This window comes from Taudactylus pleione, unplaced genomic scaffold (genome assembly GCF_031769625.1).
Source record: "Taudactylus pleione unplaced genomic scaffold, aTauple2 ptg000967l, whole genome shotgun sequence".
NCBI classification, from domain to species: domain Eukaryota; kingdom Metazoa; phylum Chordata; class Amphibia; order Anura; family Myobatrachidae; genus Taudactylus; species Taudactylus pleione.
This window is the reverse complement of record NW_028285368.1, coordinates 6,249,035-6,262,500: the sequence shown is the minus strand read 5'-3', so window position 1 is coordinate 6,262,500 and position 13,466 is coordinate 6,249,035. Positions and strand designations below refer to the sequence as shown.

Below are 13,466 nucleotides of genomic sequence, written 5' to 3'. Positions count from 1 at the left end.
ATGTCCAGTGTGGTTTGGCTGTAGGTGCTCAAAAACATTAACTTTAGAACTCTTTTACTTCTTAACTCAAGTAAATTCATTGATAAGTTGAAATAATTTAATGTAAAATGTAATAGAAAAGAATGTTATGGCTGTATAAAATTACCTACAGCACCTGGTATTCCCAGGTGGTCTCCATTCCAAGTACTAACCAGGCCCAACACTGCATAGTTTCCAAGATCAGACGAGATTGGGCATGTCCAGTGTGGTTTGGCTGTAGGTGCTCAAATACATTAACTTTCGGCCTCTTTTACTTCTTTACTCAAGTAAATTCATTGATAAGTTGAAAAAATTAAATGTAAAATGTAATAGAAAAGAATGTTATGGCTGCATAAAAATACCTACAGCACCTGGTATTCCCAGGTGGTCTCCCAACCTAGTACTAACCAAGCCCAACACTGCATAGCTTCCAAGATCAGACAAGATTGGGCACATCCAGTGTGGTTTGGCTGTAGGTGCCCAAAAACATTAAATTTAGACTTCTATTACTTCTTAACTCATGTAAATTCATTGATAAGTTGAAAAAATGAAATGTAAAATGTAATAGAAAAGAATGTTTTGGCAGTATAAAATTACCTACAGCACCTGGTTTTCCCAGGTGGTCTCCCATCCAAGTACTAACCAGGCCCAACACTGCATAGCTTCCAAGATCAGACGAGATTGGGCATGTCCAGTGTGGTTTGGCTGTAGGTGCTCAAAAGCATTAAATTTAGACCTCTATTACTTCTTAACTCAAGTAAATTCATTGATAAGTTGAAAAAATTAAATGTAAAATGTAATAGAAAAGAATGTTATGGCTGTATAAAATTACCTACAGCACCTGGTATTCCCAGGTGGTCTCCCATCCAACTACTAACCAGGCCCAACACTGCATAGTTTCCAAGATCAGATGAGATTGGGCATGTCCAGTGTGGTATGGCTGTAGGTGCTCAAATACATTAACTTTAGACCTCTTTTACTCCTTTACTCAAGTAAATTCATTGATAAGTTGAAAAAATTAAATGTAAAATGTAATAGAAAAGAATGTTATGGCTGCATAAAAATACCAACAGCACCTGGTATTCCCAGGTGGTCTCCCAACCAAGTACTAACCAGGCCCAACACTGCATAGCTTCCAAGATCAGACTAGATTGGGCATGTCCAGTGTGATTTGGCTGTAGGTGCTCAAAAAACTTAACTTTAGACCTCTATTACTTCTTAACTCAAGTAAATTCATTGATAAGTTGAAAAAATTAAATGTAAAATGTAATAGAAAAGAATGTTATGGCAGTATAAAATTCCCTACAGCACCTGGTATTCCCAGGTGGTCTCCCATCCACGTAATAACCATGCCCAACACTGCACAGCTTCCAAGATCACTGGACATTGGCCATGTCCAGTGTGGTTTTGCTGTAGGTGCCCAAAAACATTTACTTTAGACCTCTTTTACTTCTTAACTCAAGTAAATTCATTGATAAGTTGAAAAAATTAAATGTAAAATTTAATAGAAAAGAATGTTATGGCTGTATAAATTTACCTACAGCACATGGTATTCCCAGGTGGTTTCCCATCCAAGTACTAACCATGCCCAACACTGCATAGCTTCCAAGATCAGATGAGATTGGGCATGTCCAGTGTGGTTTGACTGTAGGTGCTCAAAAACATTAACTTTAGACCTCTTTTACTTCTTAACTCAAGTAAATTCATTGATAAGCTGAAAAAATTAACTGTAAAATTTAATAGAAAAGAATGTTATGGCAGTATAAAATTACCTACAGCACCTGGTCTTCCCAGGTGGTCTCCCATTCAAATACTAACCAGGCCCAACACTGCATAGCTTCCAAGATCAGACGAGATTGGGCATGCCCAGTGCGGTTTGGCTTTAGGCGCTCAAAAACATTAACTTTAGACCTCTTTTACTTCTTAACTCAAGTAAATTCATTGATAAGTTGAAAAAATTAAATGTAAAATGTAATAGAAAATAATGTTATGTTAGTATAAAATTACCTACAGCATCAGGTATTCTCAGGTGGTCTCCCATCCAAGTACTAACCAGGCCCAACACTGCATAGCTTCCAAGATCAGATGAGATTGGGCATGTCCAGTGTGGTTTGGCTGTAGGTACTCAAAATCCTTAACTTTAGACCTCTTTTACTACTTAACTCAAGTAAATTCAATGATAAGTTGAAAAATGAAATGTAAAATGTAATAGAAAAGAATGTTATGGCAGTATAAAATTACCTACAGCTCCTGGTATTCCCAGCTGGTCTCCCATCCAAGTACTAACCAAACCCAACACTGCATAGCTTCCAAGATCAGACGAGATTGGGCATGTCCAGTGTGGTTTGGCTGTAGGTGCTCAGAAACTTTAACTTTAGACCTCTATTACTTCTTAACTCAAGTAAATTCATTGATAAGTTGAAAAAATTAAATGTAAAATGTAATAGAAAAGAATGTAATGGCAGCATAAAATTACCTACAGCACCTGGTATTCCCAGGTGGTCTCCCATCCAAGAACTAACCAGGCCCAACACTGCATAGCTTCCAAGATCAGACGAGATTGGACATGTCCTGTGTGGTTTTGCTGTAGGTGCTCAAAACCCTTAACTTTAGACCTCTTTTACTTCTTAACTCAAGTAAATTCATTGATAAGTTGAAAAAATTAAATGTAAAATGTAATAGAAATGAATGTTATGGCAGTATAAAATTACCTACAGCATCTGGTATTCCCAGGTGGTCTCCCATCCAAGTACTAACCAGGCCCAACACTGCATAGCTTCCAAGATCAGACGAGATTGGGCATGTCCAGTGTGGTTTGGCTGTAGGTGCTCAAAAACATTAACTTTAGAACTCTTTTACTTCTTAACTCAAGTAAATTCATTGATAAGTTGAAATAATTTAATGTAAAATGTAATAGAAAAGAATGTTATGGCTGTATAAAATTACCTACAGCACCTGGTATTCCCAGGTGGTCTCCCATCCAAGTACTAACCAGGCCCAACACTGCATAGTTTCCAAGATCAGACGAGATTGGGCATGTCCAGTGTGGTTTGGCTGTAGGTGCTCAAATACATTAACTTTCGGCCTCTTTTACTTCTTTACTCAAGTAAATTCATTGATAAGTTGAAAAAATTAAATGTAAAATGTAATAGAAAAGAATGTTATGGCTGCATAAAAATACCTACAGCACTTGGTATTCCCAGGTGGTCTCCCAACCTAGTACTAACCAAGCCCAACACTGCATAGCTTCCAAGATCAGACAAGATTGGGCACATCCAGTGTGGTTTGGCTGTAGGTGCCCAAAAACATTAAATTTAGACTTCTATTACTTCTTAACTCATGTAAATTCATTGATAAGTTGAAAAAATGAAATGTAAAATGTAATAGAAAAGAATGTTTTGGCAGTACAAAATTACCTACAGCACCTGGTTTTCCCAGGTGGTCTCCCATCCAAGTACTAACCAGGCCCAACACTGCATAGCTTCCAAGATCAGACGAGATTGGGCATGTCCAGTGTGGTTTGGCTGTAGGTGCTCAAAAGCATTAAATTTAGACCTCTATTACTTCTTAACTCAAGTAAATTCATTGATAAGTTGAAAAAATTAAATGTAAAATGTAATAGAAAAGAATGTTATGGCTGTATAAAATTACCTACAGCACCTGGTATTCCCAGGTGGTCTCCCATCCAACTACTAACCAGGCCCAACACTGCATAGTTTCCAAGATCAGATGAGATTGGGCATGTCCAGTGTGGTATGGCTGTAGGTGCTCAAATACATTAACTTTAGACCTCTTTTACTCCTTTACTCAAGTAAATTCATTGATAAGTTGAAAAAATTAAATGTAAAATGTAATAGAAAAGAATGTTATGGCTGCATAAAAATACCAACAGCACCTGGTATTCCCAGGTGGTCTCCCAACCAAGTACTAACCAGGCCCAACACTGCATAGCTTCCAAGATCAGACTAGATTGGGCATGTCCAGTGTGATTTGGCTGTAGGTGCTCAAAAAACTTAACTTTAGACCTCTATTACTTCTTAACTCAAGTAAATTCATTGATAAGTTGAAAAAATTAAATGTAAAATGTAATAGAAAAGAATGTTATGGCAGTATAAAATTCCCTACAGCACCTGGTATTCCCAGGTGGTCTCCCATCCACGTAATAACCATGCCCAACACTGCACAGCTTCCAAGATCACTGGACATTGGCCATGTCCAGTGTGGTTTTGCTGTAGGTGCCCAAAAACATTTACTTTAGACCTCTTTTACTTCTTAACTCAAGTAAATTCATTGATAAGTTGAAAAAATTAAATGTAAAATTTAATAGAAAAGAATGTTATGGCTGTATAAATTTACCTACAGCACATGGTATTCCCAGGTGGTTTCCCATCCAAGTACTAACCATGCCCAACACTGCATAGCTTCCAAGATCAGATGAGATTGGGCATGTCCAGTGTGGTTTGACTGTAGGTGCTCAAAAACATTAACTTTAGACCTCTTTTACTTCTTAACTCAAGTAAATTCATTGATAAGCTGAAAAAATTAACTGTAAAATTTAATAGAAAAGAATGTTATGGCAGTATAAAATTACCTACAGCACCTGGTCTTCCCAGGTGGTCTCCCATTCAAATACTAACCAGGCCCAACACTGCATAGCTTCCAAGATCAGATGAGATTGGGCATGCCCAGTGCGGTTTGGCTTTAGGCGCTCAAAAACATTAACTTTAGACCTCTTTTACTTCTTAACTCAAGTAAATTCATTGATAAGTTGAAAAAATTAAATGTAAAATGTAATAGAAAATAATGTTATGTTAGTATAAAATTACCTACAGCATCAGGTATTCTCAGGTGGTCTCCCATCCAAGTACTAACCAGGCCCAACACTGCATAGCTTCCAAGATCAGACGAGATTGGGCATGTCCAGTGTGGTTTGGCTGTAGGTGCTCAAAATCCTTAACTTTAGACCTCTTTTACTTCTTAACTCAAGTAAATTCAATGATAAGTTGAAAAATGAAATGTAAAATGTAATAGAAAAGAATGTTATGCCAGTATAAAATTACCTACAGCTCCTGGTATTCCCAGCTGGTCTCCCATCCAAGTACTAACCAAACCCAACACTGCATAGCTTCCAAGATCAGACGAGATTGGGCATGTCCAGTGTGGTTTGGCTGTAGGTGCTCAGAAACTTTAATTTTAGACCTCTATTACTTCTTAACTCAAGTAAATTCATTGATAAGTTGAAAAAATTAAATGTAAAATGTAATAGAAAAGAATGTAATGGCAGCATAAAATTACCTACAGCACCTGGTATTCCCAGGTGGTCTCCCATCCAAGAACTAACCAGGCCCAACACTGCATAGCTTCCAAGATCAGACGAGATTGGACATGTCCTGTGTGGTTTTGCTGTAGGTGCTCAAAACCCTTAACTTTAGACCTCTTTTACTTCTTAACTCAAGTAAATTCATTGATAAGTTGAAAAAATTAAATGTAAAATGTAATAGAAATGAATGTTATGGCAGTATAAAATTACCTACAGCATCTGGTATTCCCAGGTGGTCTCCCATCCAAGTACTAACCAGGCCCAACACTGCATAGCTTCCAAGATCAGACGAGATTGGGCATGTCCAGTGTGGTTTGGCTGTAGGTGCTCAAAAACATTAACTTTAGAACTCTTTTACTTCTTAACTCAAGTAAATTCATTGATAAGTTGAAATAATTTAATGTAAAATGTAATAGAAAAGAATGTTATGGCTGTATAAAATTACCTACAGCACCTGGTATTCCCAGGTGGTCTCCCATCCAAGTACTAACCAGGCCCAACACTGCATAGTTTCCAAGATCAGACGAGATTGGGCATGTCCAATGTGGTTTGGCTGTAGGTGCTCAAATACATTAACTTTCGGCCTCTTTTACTTCTTTACTCAAGTAAATTCATTGATAAGTTGAAAAAATTAAATGTAAAATGTAATAGAAAAGAATGTTATGGCTGCAATAAAATACCTACAGCACCTGGTATTCCCAGGCGGTCTCCCAACCTAGTACTAACCAAGCCCAACACTGCATAGCTTCCAAGATCAGACAAGATTGGGCACGTCCAGTGTGGTTTGGCTGTAGGTGCCCAAAAACATTAAATTTAGACTTCTATTACTTCTTAACTCATGTAAATTCATTGATAAGTTGAAAAAATGAAATGTAAAATGTAATAGAAAAGAATGTTTTGGCAGTATAAAATTACCTACAGCACCTGGTTTTCCCAGGTGGTCTCCCATCCAAGTACTAACCAGGCCCAACACTGCATAGCTTCCAAGATGAGACGAGATTGGGCATGTCCAGTGTGGTTTGGCTGTAGGTGCTCAAAAGCATTAAATTTAGACCTCTATTACTTCTTAACTCAAGTAAATTCATTGATAAGTTGAAAAAATTAAATGTAAAATGTAATAGAAAAGAATGTTATGGCTGTATAAAATTACCTACAGCACCTGGTATTCCCAGGTGGTCTCCCATCCAACTACTAACCAGGCCCAACACTGCATAGTTTCCAAGATCAGATGAGATTGGGCATGTCCAGTGTGGTATGGCTGTAGGTGCTCAAATACATTAACTTTAGACCTCTTTTACTCCTTTACTCAAGTAAATTCATTGATAAGTTGAAAAAATTAAATGTAAAATGTAATAGAAAAGAATGTTATGGCTGCATAAAAATACCAACAGCACCTGGTATTCCCAGGTGGTCTCCCAACCAAGTACTAACCAGGCCCAACACTGCATAGCTTCCAAGATCAGACTAGATTGGGCATGTCCAGTGTGATTTGGCTGTAGGTGCTCAAAAAACTTAACTTTAGACCTCTTTTACTTCTTAACTCAAGTAAATTCATTGATAAGTTGAAAAAATTAAATGTAAAATGTAATAGAAAAGAATTTTATGGCAGTATAAAATTCCCTACAGCACCTGGTATTCCCAGGTGGTCTCCCATCCACGTAATAACCATGCCCAACACTGCACAGCTTCCAAGATCACTGGACATTGGCCATGTCCAGTGTGGTTTTGCTGTAGGTGCCCAAAAACATTTACTTTAGACCTCTTTTACTTCTTAACTCAAGTAAATTCATTGATAAGTTGAAAAAATTAAATGTAAAATGTAATAGAAAAGAATGTTATGGCTGTATAAAATTACCTACAGCATCTGGTATTCCCAGGTGGTCTCCCATCCAAGCACTAACCAGGCCCAACACTGCATAGCTTCCAATATCAGATGAGATTGGGCATGTCCAGTGTGGTTTGGCTGTAGGTGCTCAAATACATTAACTTTAGACCTCTTTTACTTCTTAACTCAAGTAAATTCATTGATAAGTTGAAAAAATTAAATGTAAAATGTAATAGAAAAGAATGTTATGGCAGCATAAAATTACCTACAGCATCTGGTATTCCCAGGTGGTCTCCCATCCAAGAACTAACCAGGCCCAACACTTCATAGCTTCCAAGATCAGACGAGATTGGGCATGTCCAGTGTGGTTTGGCTGTAGGTACTCAAAAGCATTAAATTTAGACCTCTATTACTTCTTAACTCAAGTAAATTCATTGATAAGTTGAAAAAATTAAATGTAAAATGTAATAGAAATGAATGTTATGGCAGTATAAAATTACCTACAGCATCTGGTATTCCCAGTTGGTCTCCCATCCAAGTACTAACCAGGCCCAACACTGCATAGCTTCCAAGATCAGACGAGATTGGGCATGTCCAGTGTGGTTTGGCTGTAGGTTCTCAAAAATTTTAACTTTAGACCTCTTTTACTTCTTAACTCAAGTAAATTCATTGATAAGTTTAAAAATGAAATGTAAAATGTAACAGAAAAGAATGTTATGGCAGTATAAAATTACCTACAGCTCCTGGTATTCCCAGGTGTTCTCCCATCCAAGTACTAACCTGGCCCAACACTGCATAGCTTCCAAGATCAGACGAGCTTGGGCATGTCCAGTGTGGTTTGACTGTAGGTGCTCAAAAACATTAACTTTAGAACTCTTTTACTTCTTAACTCAAGTAAATTCATTGATAAGTTGAAAAAATTTAATGTAAAATGTAATAGAAAAGAATGTTATGGCTGCATAGAAATACCTACAGCACCTGGTATTCCCATGTGGTCTACCAACCTAGTACTAACCAGGCCCAACACTGCATAGCTTCCAAGATCAGATGAGATTGGGCATTTCCAGTGTGGTTTGGCTGTAGGTGCTCAAAAACATTAAATTTAGACTTCTATTACTTCTTAACTCATGTAAATTCATTGATAAGTTGAAAAAATGAAATGTAAAATGTAATAGAAAAGAATGTTATGTCAGTATAAAATTACCTACAGCATCAGGTATTCCCAGGTGGTCTCCCATCCAAGCACTAACCAGCCCCAACACTGCATAGCTCCCAATATCAGATGAGATTGGGCATGTCCAGTGTGGTTTGGCTGTAGGTGTTCAAATACATTAACTTTAGACCTCTTTTACTTCTTAACTCAAGTAAATTCATTGATAAGTTGAAAAATTTTTATGTAAAATGTAATAGAAATGAATGTTTTGGCTGTATAAAATTACCTACAGCACCTGGTATTCCCAGGTGGTCTCCCATCCAAATACTAACCAGACCCAACAATGCTTAGTTTCCAAGATCAGACGAGATTGGGCACGTCCAGAGTGGATTGGCTGTAGGTGCTCAAAATACTTAACTTTAGACCTCTATTACTTCTTAACTCAAGTAAATTCATTGTTAAGTTGTAAAAATGAAATGTAGAATGTAATAGAAAAGAATGTTATGGCAGTATAAAATTACCTACAGCTCCTGGTATTCCCAGGTGGTCTCCCATCCAAGTACTAACCAAGCCCAACACTGCATAGCTTCCAAAATCAGACGAGATTGGGCATGTCCAGTGTGGTTTGGCTGTAGGTGCTCAAAATCCTTAACTTTAGACCTCTTTTACTTCTTAACTCAAGTAAATTCAATGATAAGTTGAAAAATGAAATGTAAAATGTAATAGAAAAGAATGTTATGGCAGTATAAAATTACCTACAGCTCCTGGTATTCCCAGCTGGTCTCCCATCCAAGTACTAACCAAACCCAACACTGCATAGCTTCCAAGATCAGACGAGATTGGGCATGTCCAGTGTGGTTTGGCTGTAGGTGCTCAGAAACTTTAACTTTAGACCTCTATTACTTCTTAACTCAAGTAAATTCATTGATAAGTTGAAAAAATTAAATGTAAAATGTAATAGAAAAGAATGTAATGGCAGCATAAAATTACCTACAGCACCTGGTATTCCCAGGTGGTCTCCCATCCAAGAACTAACCAGGCCCAACACTGCATAGCTTCCAAGATCAGACGAGATTGGACATGTCCTGTGTGGTTTTGCTGTAGGTGCTCAAAACTCTTAACTTTAGACCTCTTTTACTTCTTAACTCAAGTAAATTCATTGATAAGTTGAAAAAATTAAATGTAAAATGTAATAGAAATGAATGTTATGGCAGTATAAAATTACCTACAGCATCTGGTATTCCCAGGTGGTCTCCCATCCAAGTACTAACCAGGCCCAACACTGCATAGCTTCCAAGATCAGACAAGATTGGGCATGTCCAGTGTGGTTTGGCTGTAAGTGCTCAAAAGCATTAACTTTAGAACTCTTTTACTTCTTAACTCAAGTAAATTCATTGATAAGTTGAAATATTTTAATGTAAAATGTAATAGAAAAGAATGTTATGGCTGTATAAAATTACCTACAGCACCTGGTATTCCCAGGTGGTCTCCCATCCAAGTACTAACCAGGCCCAACACTGCATAGTTTCCAAGATCAGACGAGATTGGGCATGTCCAGTGTGGTTTGGCTGTAGGTGCTCAAATACATTAACTTTCGGCCTCTTTTACTTCTTTACTCAAGTAAATTCATTGATAAGTTGAAAAAATTAAATGTAAAATGTAATAGAAAAGAATGTTATGGCTGCATAAAAATACCTACAGCACCTGGTATTCCCAGGTGGTCTCCCAACCTAGTACTAACCAAGCCCAACACTGCATAGCTTCCAAGATCAGACAAGATTGTGCACGTCCAGTGTGGTTTGGCTGTAGGTGCCCAAAAACATTAAATTTAGACTTCTATTACTTCTTAACTCATGTAAATTCATTGATAAGTTGAAAAAATGAAATGTAAAATGTAATAGAAAAGAATGTTTTGGCAGTATAAAATTACCTACAGCATCTGGTATTCCCAGGTGGTCTCCCATCCAAGAACTAACCAGGCCCAACACTTCATAGCTTCCAAGATCAGACGAGCTTGGGCATGTCCAGTGTGGTTTGACTGTAGGTGCTCAAAAACATTAACTTTAGACCTCTTTTACTTCTTAACTCAAGTAAATTCATTGATAAGTTTAAAAATGAAATGTAAAATGTAACAGAAAAGAATGTTATGGCAGTATAAAATTACCTACAGCTCCTGGTATTCCCAGGTGGTCTCCCATCCAAGTACTAACCTGGCCCAACACTGCATAGCTTCCAAGATCAGACGAGCTTGGGCATGTCCAGTGTGGTTTGACTGTAGGTGCTCAAAAACATTAACTTTAGAACTCTTTTACTTCTTAACTCAAGTAAATTCATTGATAAGTTGAAAAAATTTAATGTAAAATGTAATAGAAAAGAATGTTATGGCTGCATAGAAATACCTACAGCACCTGGTATTCCCATGTGGTCTCCCAACCTAGTACTAAGCAGGCCCAACACTGCATAGCTTCCAAGATCAGACGAGATTGGGCATTTCCAGTGTGGTTTGGCTGTAGGTGCTCAAAAACATTAAATTTAGACTTCTATTACTTCTTAACTCATGTAAATTCATTGATAAGTTGAAAAAATGAAATGTAAAATGTAATAGAAAAGAATGTTACGTCAGTATAAAATTACCTACAGCATCAGGTATTCCCAGGTGGTCTCCCATCCAAGCACTAACCAGCCCCAACACTGCATAGCTTCCAATATCAGATGAGATTGGGCATGTCCAGTGTGGTTTGGCTGTAGGTGTTCAAATACATTAACTTTAGACCTCTTTTACTTCTTAACTCAAGTAAATTCATTGATAAGTTGAAAAATTTTTATGTAAAATGTAATAGAAATGAATGTTTTGGCTGTATAAAATTACCTACAGCACCTGGTATTCCCAGGTGGTCTCCCATCCAAATACTAACCAGACCCAACAATGCTTAGTTTCCAAGATCAGACGAGATTAGGCACGTCCAGAGTGGATTGGCTGTAGGTGCTCAAAATACTTAACTTTAGACCTCTATTACTTCTTAACTCAAGTAAATTCATTGTTAAGTTGTAAAAATGAAATGTAAAATGTAATAGAAAAGAATGTTATGGCAGTATAAAATTACCTACAGCTCCTGGTATTCCCAGGTGGTCTCCCATCCAAGTACTAACCAAGCCCAACACTGCATAGCTTCCAAGATCAGACGAGATTGGGCATGTCCAGTGTGGTTTGGCTGTAGGTGCTCAGAAACTTTAACTTTAGACCTCTATTACTTCTTAACTCAAGTAAATTCATTGATAAGTTGAAAAAATTAAATGTAAAATGTAATAGAAAAGAATGTTATGGCAGCATAAAATTACCTACAGCACCTGGTATTCCCAGGTGGTCTCCCATCCAAGAACTAACCAGACCCAACACTGCATAGCTTCCAAGATCAGACGAGATTGGGCATGTCCAGTGTGGCTTGGCTGTAGGTACTCAAAAGCATTAAATTTAGACCTCTATTACTTCTTAACTCAAGTAAATTCATTGATAAGTTGAAAAAATTAAATGTAAAATGTAATAGAAAAGAATGTTTTGGCTGTATAAAATTACCTACATCACCTGGCATTCCCAGGTGGTCTCCCATCCAAGTACAAACCAGGCACAACACTGCATAGCTTCCAAGATCAGACGAGATTGGGCATGTCCAGCGTGGTTTGGCTGTAGGTGCTCAAAAGCATTAAATTTAGACCTCTATTACTTCTTAACTCAAGTAAATTCATTGATAAGTTGAAAAAATTAAATGTAAAATTTAATAGAAAAGAATGTTATGACAGTATAAAATTACCTGCAGCACTTGGTATTCCCATGTGGTCTCCCATTCAAATACTAACCAGGCCCAACACTGCATAGCTTTCAAGATCAGACGAGATTGGGCATGTCCAGTGTGGTTTGGCTGTAGGCGCTCAAATACATTAACTTTAGACCTCTTTTACTTCTTAACTCAAGTAAATTCATTGATAAGTTGAAAAAATTAAATGTAAAATGTAATAGAAAAGAATGTTATGTTAGTATAAAATTACCTACAGCATCAGGTATTCCCAGGTGGTCTCCCATCCAAATACTAACCAGGCCCAACACTGCATAGCTTCCAAGATCAGACGAGATTGGGCATGTCCAGTGTGGTTTGGCTGTAGGTGCTCAAAAGCTTTAAATTTAGACCTCTTTTACTTCTTAACTCAAGTAAATTCATTGCTAAGTTTAAAAATGAAATGTAAAATGTAATAGAAAAGAATGTTATGGCTGTATAAAATTACCTACAGCACCTGGTAATCCCAGGTGGTCTCCCATCCAAGTACTAACCAGGCCCAACACTGCAAAGTTTCCAAGATCAGACGAGATTGGGCACGTCCAGTGTGGTATTGGTGTAGGTGCTCAAATACATTAACTTTAGACCTCTTTTACTTCTTTACTCAAGTAAATTCATTGATAAGTTGAAAAAATTAAATGTAAAATGTAATAGAAAAGAAAGTTATGGCTGCATAAAAATACCAACAGCACCTGGTATTCCCAGGTGGTCTCCCAACCAAGTATTAACCAGGCCCAACACTGCATAGCTTCCAAGATCAGACGAGATTGGGCATGTCCAGTGTGATTTGGCTGTAGGTGCTCAAAAAACTTAACTTTAGACCTCTATTACTTCTTAACTCAAGTAAATTGATTGATAAGTTGAAAAAATTAAATGTAAAATGTAATAGAAAAGAATGTTATGGCAGCATAAAATTACCTACAGCACCTGGTATTCCCAGGTGGTCTCCCATCCAAGAACTTACCAGGCCCAACACTGCATAGCTTCCAAGATCAGACGAGATTGGACATGTCCAGTGTGGTTTTGCTGTAGGTGCTCAAAACCCTTAACTTTAGACCTCTTTTACTTCTTAACTCAAGTAAATTCATTGATAAGTTGAAAAAATTAAATGTAAAATGTAATAGAAAAGAATGTTGTGGCTGTATAAAATTACCTACAGCACCAGGTATTCCCAGGTGGTTTCCCATCCAAGTACAAACCAGGCCCAACACTGCATAGCTTCCAAGATCAGACGAGATTGGGCATGTCCAGTGTGGTTTGGCTGTAGGTACTCAAAAGCATTAACTTTAGACCTCTATTACTTCTTAACTCAAGTAAATT

The 13,466-nt window shown here is 37.4% G+C and overlaps 9 non-coding genes and 46 pseudogenes across 9 annotated transcripts; all 55 read right to left on the bottom strand.

The window, feature by feature from the left end:
• Positions 1-26, bottom strand: part of LOC148458062 (5S ribosomal RNA) — a 119-nt pseudogene extending 93 nt beyond the window's left edge.
• Positions 27-142: 116 nt separating this feature from the next.
• On the bottom strand, positions 143-261 carry LOC148458061 (5S ribosomal RNA; annotated as a pseudogene).
• A 116-nt stretch (positions 262-377) lies between these two features.
• Positions 378-496, bottom strand: LOC148458060 (5S ribosomal RNA; annotated as a pseudogene).
• Positions 497-612: 116 nt separating this feature from the next.
• LOC148458059 (5S ribosomal RNA) lies at positions 613-731 on the bottom strand. The gene has a single exon (XR_015873022.1). It is a non-coding gene; the product is annotated as a 5S ribosomal RNA (ribosomal RNA).
• Positions 732-847: 116 nt separating this feature from the next.
• Positions 848-966, bottom strand: LOC148458058 (5S ribosomal RNA). Its single transcript, XR_015873631.1, has one exon. It is a non-coding gene; the product is annotated as a 5S ribosomal RNA (ribosomal RNA).
• A 116-nt stretch (positions 967-1,082) lies between these two features.
• Positions 1,083-1,201, bottom strand: LOC148458057 (5S ribosomal RNA; annotated as a pseudogene).
• Positions 1,202-1,552: 351 nt separating this feature from the next.
• LOC148458056 (5S ribosomal RNA) lies at positions 1,553-1,671 on the bottom strand (annotated as a pseudogene).
• Positions 1,672-1,787: 116 nt separating this feature from the next.
• Positions 1,788-1,906, bottom strand: LOC148458055 (5S ribosomal RNA; annotated as a pseudogene).
• Positions 1,907-2,022: 116 nt separating this feature from the next.
• LOC148458054 (5S ribosomal RNA) lies at positions 2,023-2,141 on the bottom strand (annotated as a pseudogene).
• A 115-nt stretch (positions 2,142-2,256) lies between these two features.
• LOC148458053 (5S ribosomal RNA) lies at positions 2,257-2,375 on the bottom strand (annotated as a pseudogene).
• Positions 2,376-2,491: 116 nt separating this feature from the next.
• Positions 2,492-2,610, bottom strand: LOC148458052 (5S ribosomal RNA; annotated as a pseudogene).
• Positions 2,611-2,726: 116 nt separating this feature from the next.
• On the bottom strand, positions 2,727-2,845 carry LOC148458051 (5S ribosomal RNA; annotated as a pseudogene).
• Positions 2,846-2,961: 116 nt separating this feature from the next.
• Positions 2,962-3,080, bottom strand: LOC148458050 (5S ribosomal RNA). The gene has a single exon (XR_015874401.1). It is a non-coding gene; the product is annotated as a 5S ribosomal RNA (ribosomal RNA).
• A 116-nt stretch (positions 3,081-3,196) lies between these two features.
• On the bottom strand, positions 3,197-3,315 carry LOC148458049 (5S ribosomal RNA; annotated as a pseudogene).
• Positions 3,316-3,431: 116 nt separating this feature from the next.
• Positions 3,432-3,550, bottom strand: LOC148458048 (5S ribosomal RNA). The gene has a single exon (XR_015873021.1). It is a non-coding gene; the product is annotated as a 5S ribosomal RNA (ribosomal RNA).
• Positions 3,551-3,666: 116 nt separating this feature from the next.
• On the bottom strand, positions 3,667-3,785 carry LOC148458047 (5S ribosomal RNA). The gene has a single exon (XR_015873619.1). It is a non-coding gene; the product is annotated as a 5S ribosomal RNA (ribosomal RNA).
• A 116-nt stretch (positions 3,786-3,901) lies between these two features.
• On the bottom strand, positions 3,902-4,020 carry LOC148458046 (5S ribosomal RNA; annotated as a pseudogene).
• Positions 4,021-4,371: 351 nt separating this feature from the next.
• Positions 4,372-4,490, bottom strand: LOC148458045 (5S ribosomal RNA; annotated as a pseudogene).
• A 116-nt stretch (positions 4,491-4,606) lies between these two features.
• LOC148458044 (5S ribosomal RNA) lies at positions 4,607-4,725 on the bottom strand (annotated as a pseudogene).
• A 116-nt stretch (positions 4,726-4,841) lies between these two features.
• Positions 4,842-4,960, bottom strand: LOC148458043 (5S ribosomal RNA; annotated as a pseudogene).
• Positions 4,961-5,075: 115 nt separating this feature from the next.
• LOC148458042 (5S ribosomal RNA) lies at positions 5,076-5,194 on the bottom strand (annotated as a pseudogene).
• A 116-nt stretch (positions 5,195-5,310) lies between these two features.
• Positions 5,311-5,429, bottom strand: LOC148458041 (5S ribosomal RNA; annotated as a pseudogene).
• Positions 5,430-5,545: 116 nt separating this feature from the next.
• Positions 5,546-5,664, bottom strand: LOC148458040 (5S ribosomal RNA; annotated as a pseudogene).
• A 116-nt stretch (positions 5,665-5,780) lies between these two features.
• On the bottom strand, positions 5,781-5,899 carry LOC148458039 (5S ribosomal RNA). Its single transcript, XR_015873715.1, has one exon. It is a non-coding gene; the product is annotated as a 5S ribosomal RNA (ribosomal RNA).
• A 116-nt stretch (positions 5,900-6,015) lies between these two features.
• On the bottom strand, positions 6,016-6,134 carry LOC148458038 (5S ribosomal RNA; annotated as a pseudogene).
• A 116-nt stretch (positions 6,135-6,250) lies between these two features.
• LOC148458037 (5S ribosomal RNA) lies at positions 6,251-6,369 on the bottom strand (annotated as a pseudogene).
• Positions 6,370-6,485: 116 nt separating this feature from the next.
• Positions 6,486-6,604, bottom strand: LOC148458036 (5S ribosomal RNA). Its single transcript, XR_015873608.1, has one exon. It is a non-coding gene; the product is annotated as a 5S ribosomal RNA (ribosomal RNA).
• Positions 6,605-6,720: 116 nt separating this feature from the next.
• On the bottom strand, positions 6,721-6,839 carry LOC148458035 (5S ribosomal RNA; annotated as a pseudogene).
• Positions 6,840-7,190: 351 nt separating this feature from the next.
• On the bottom strand, positions 7,191-7,309 carry LOC148458034 (5S ribosomal RNA; annotated as a pseudogene).
• Positions 7,310-7,425: 116 nt separating this feature from the next.
• On the bottom strand, positions 7,426-7,544 carry LOC148458033 (5S ribosomal RNA; annotated as a pseudogene).
• Positions 7,545-7,660: 116 nt separating this feature from the next.
• Positions 7,661-7,779, bottom strand: LOC148458032 (5S ribosomal RNA; annotated as a pseudogene).
• A 115-nt stretch (positions 7,780-7,894) lies between these two features.
• Positions 7,895-8,013, bottom strand: LOC148458031 (5S ribosomal RNA; annotated as a pseudogene).
• A 116-nt stretch (positions 8,014-8,129) lies between these two features.
• On the bottom strand, positions 8,130-8,248 carry LOC148458030 (5S ribosomal RNA). The gene has a single exon (XR_015873930.1). It is a non-coding gene; the product is annotated as a 5S ribosomal RNA (ribosomal RNA).
• A 116-nt stretch (positions 8,249-8,364) lies between these two features.
• LOC148458029 (5S ribosomal RNA) lies at positions 8,365-8,483 on the bottom strand (annotated as a pseudogene).
• Positions 8,484-8,599: 116 nt separating this feature from the next.
• On the bottom strand, positions 8,600-8,718 carry LOC148458028 (5S ribosomal RNA; annotated as a pseudogene).
• A 116-nt stretch (positions 8,719-8,834) lies between these two features.
• LOC148458027 (5S ribosomal RNA) lies at positions 8,835-8,953 on the bottom strand (annotated as a pseudogene).
• A 115-nt stretch (positions 8,954-9,068) lies between these two features.
• Positions 9,069-9,187, bottom strand: LOC148458026 (5S ribosomal RNA; annotated as a pseudogene).
• A 116-nt stretch (positions 9,188-9,303) lies between these two features.
• LOC148458025 (5S ribosomal RNA) lies at positions 9,304-9,422 on the bottom strand (annotated as a pseudogene).
• A 116-nt stretch (positions 9,423-9,538) lies between these two features.
• Positions 9,539-9,657, bottom strand: LOC148458024 (5S ribosomal RNA; annotated as a pseudogene).
• Positions 9,658-9,773: 116 nt separating this feature from the next.
• Positions 9,774-9,892, bottom strand: LOC148458023 (5S ribosomal RNA). Its single transcript, XR_015874399.1, has one exon. It is a non-coding gene; the product is annotated as a 5S ribosomal RNA (ribosomal RNA).
• Positions 9,893-10,008: 116 nt separating this feature from the next.
• Positions 10,009-10,127, bottom strand: LOC148458022 (5S ribosomal RNA; annotated as a pseudogene).
• Positions 10,128-10,243: 116 nt separating this feature from the next.
• On the bottom strand, positions 10,244-10,362 carry LOC148458021 (5S ribosomal RNA; annotated as a pseudogene).
• Positions 10,363-10,477: 115 nt separating this feature from the next.
• Positions 10,478-10,596, bottom strand: LOC148458020 (5S ribosomal RNA; annotated as a pseudogene).
• Positions 10,597-10,712: 116 nt separating this feature from the next.
• On the bottom strand, positions 10,713-10,831 carry LOC148458019 (5S ribosomal RNA; annotated as a pseudogene).
• A 116-nt stretch (positions 10,832-10,947) lies between these two features.
• LOC148458018 (5S ribosomal RNA) lies at positions 10,948-11,066 on the bottom strand (annotated as a pseudogene).
• A 116-nt stretch (positions 11,067-11,182) lies between these two features.
• Positions 11,183-11,301, bottom strand: LOC148458017 (5S ribosomal RNA; annotated as a pseudogene).
• Positions 11,302-11,417: 116 nt separating this feature from the next.
• Positions 11,418-11,536, bottom strand: LOC148458016 (5S ribosomal RNA; annotated as a pseudogene).
• Positions 11,537-11,652: 116 nt separating this feature from the next.
• On the bottom strand, positions 11,653-11,771 carry LOC148458015 (5S ribosomal RNA; annotated as a pseudogene).
• Positions 11,772-11,887: 116 nt separating this feature from the next.
• LOC148458014 (5S ribosomal RNA) lies at positions 11,888-12,006 on the bottom strand (annotated as a pseudogene).
• Positions 12,007-12,122: 116 nt separating this feature from the next.
• LOC148458013 (5S ribosomal RNA) lies at positions 12,123-12,241 on the bottom strand (annotated as a pseudogene).
• A 116-nt stretch (positions 12,242-12,357) lies between these two features.
• On the bottom strand, positions 12,358-12,476 carry LOC148458012 (5S ribosomal RNA; annotated as a pseudogene).
• Positions 12,477-12,591: 115 nt separating this feature from the next.
• Positions 12,592-12,710, bottom strand: LOC148458011 (5S ribosomal RNA; annotated as a pseudogene).
• Positions 12,711-12,826: 116 nt separating this feature from the next.
• Positions 12,827-12,945, bottom strand: LOC148458010 (5S ribosomal RNA; annotated as a pseudogene).
• Positions 12,946-13,061: 116 nt separating this feature from the next.
• Positions 13,062-13,180, bottom strand: LOC148458009 (5S ribosomal RNA; annotated as a pseudogene).
• A 116-nt stretch (positions 13,181-13,296) lies between these two features.
• On the bottom strand, positions 13,297-13,415 carry LOC148458008 (5S ribosomal RNA; annotated as a pseudogene).
• Positions 13,416-13,466: the final 51 nt, after the last annotated feature.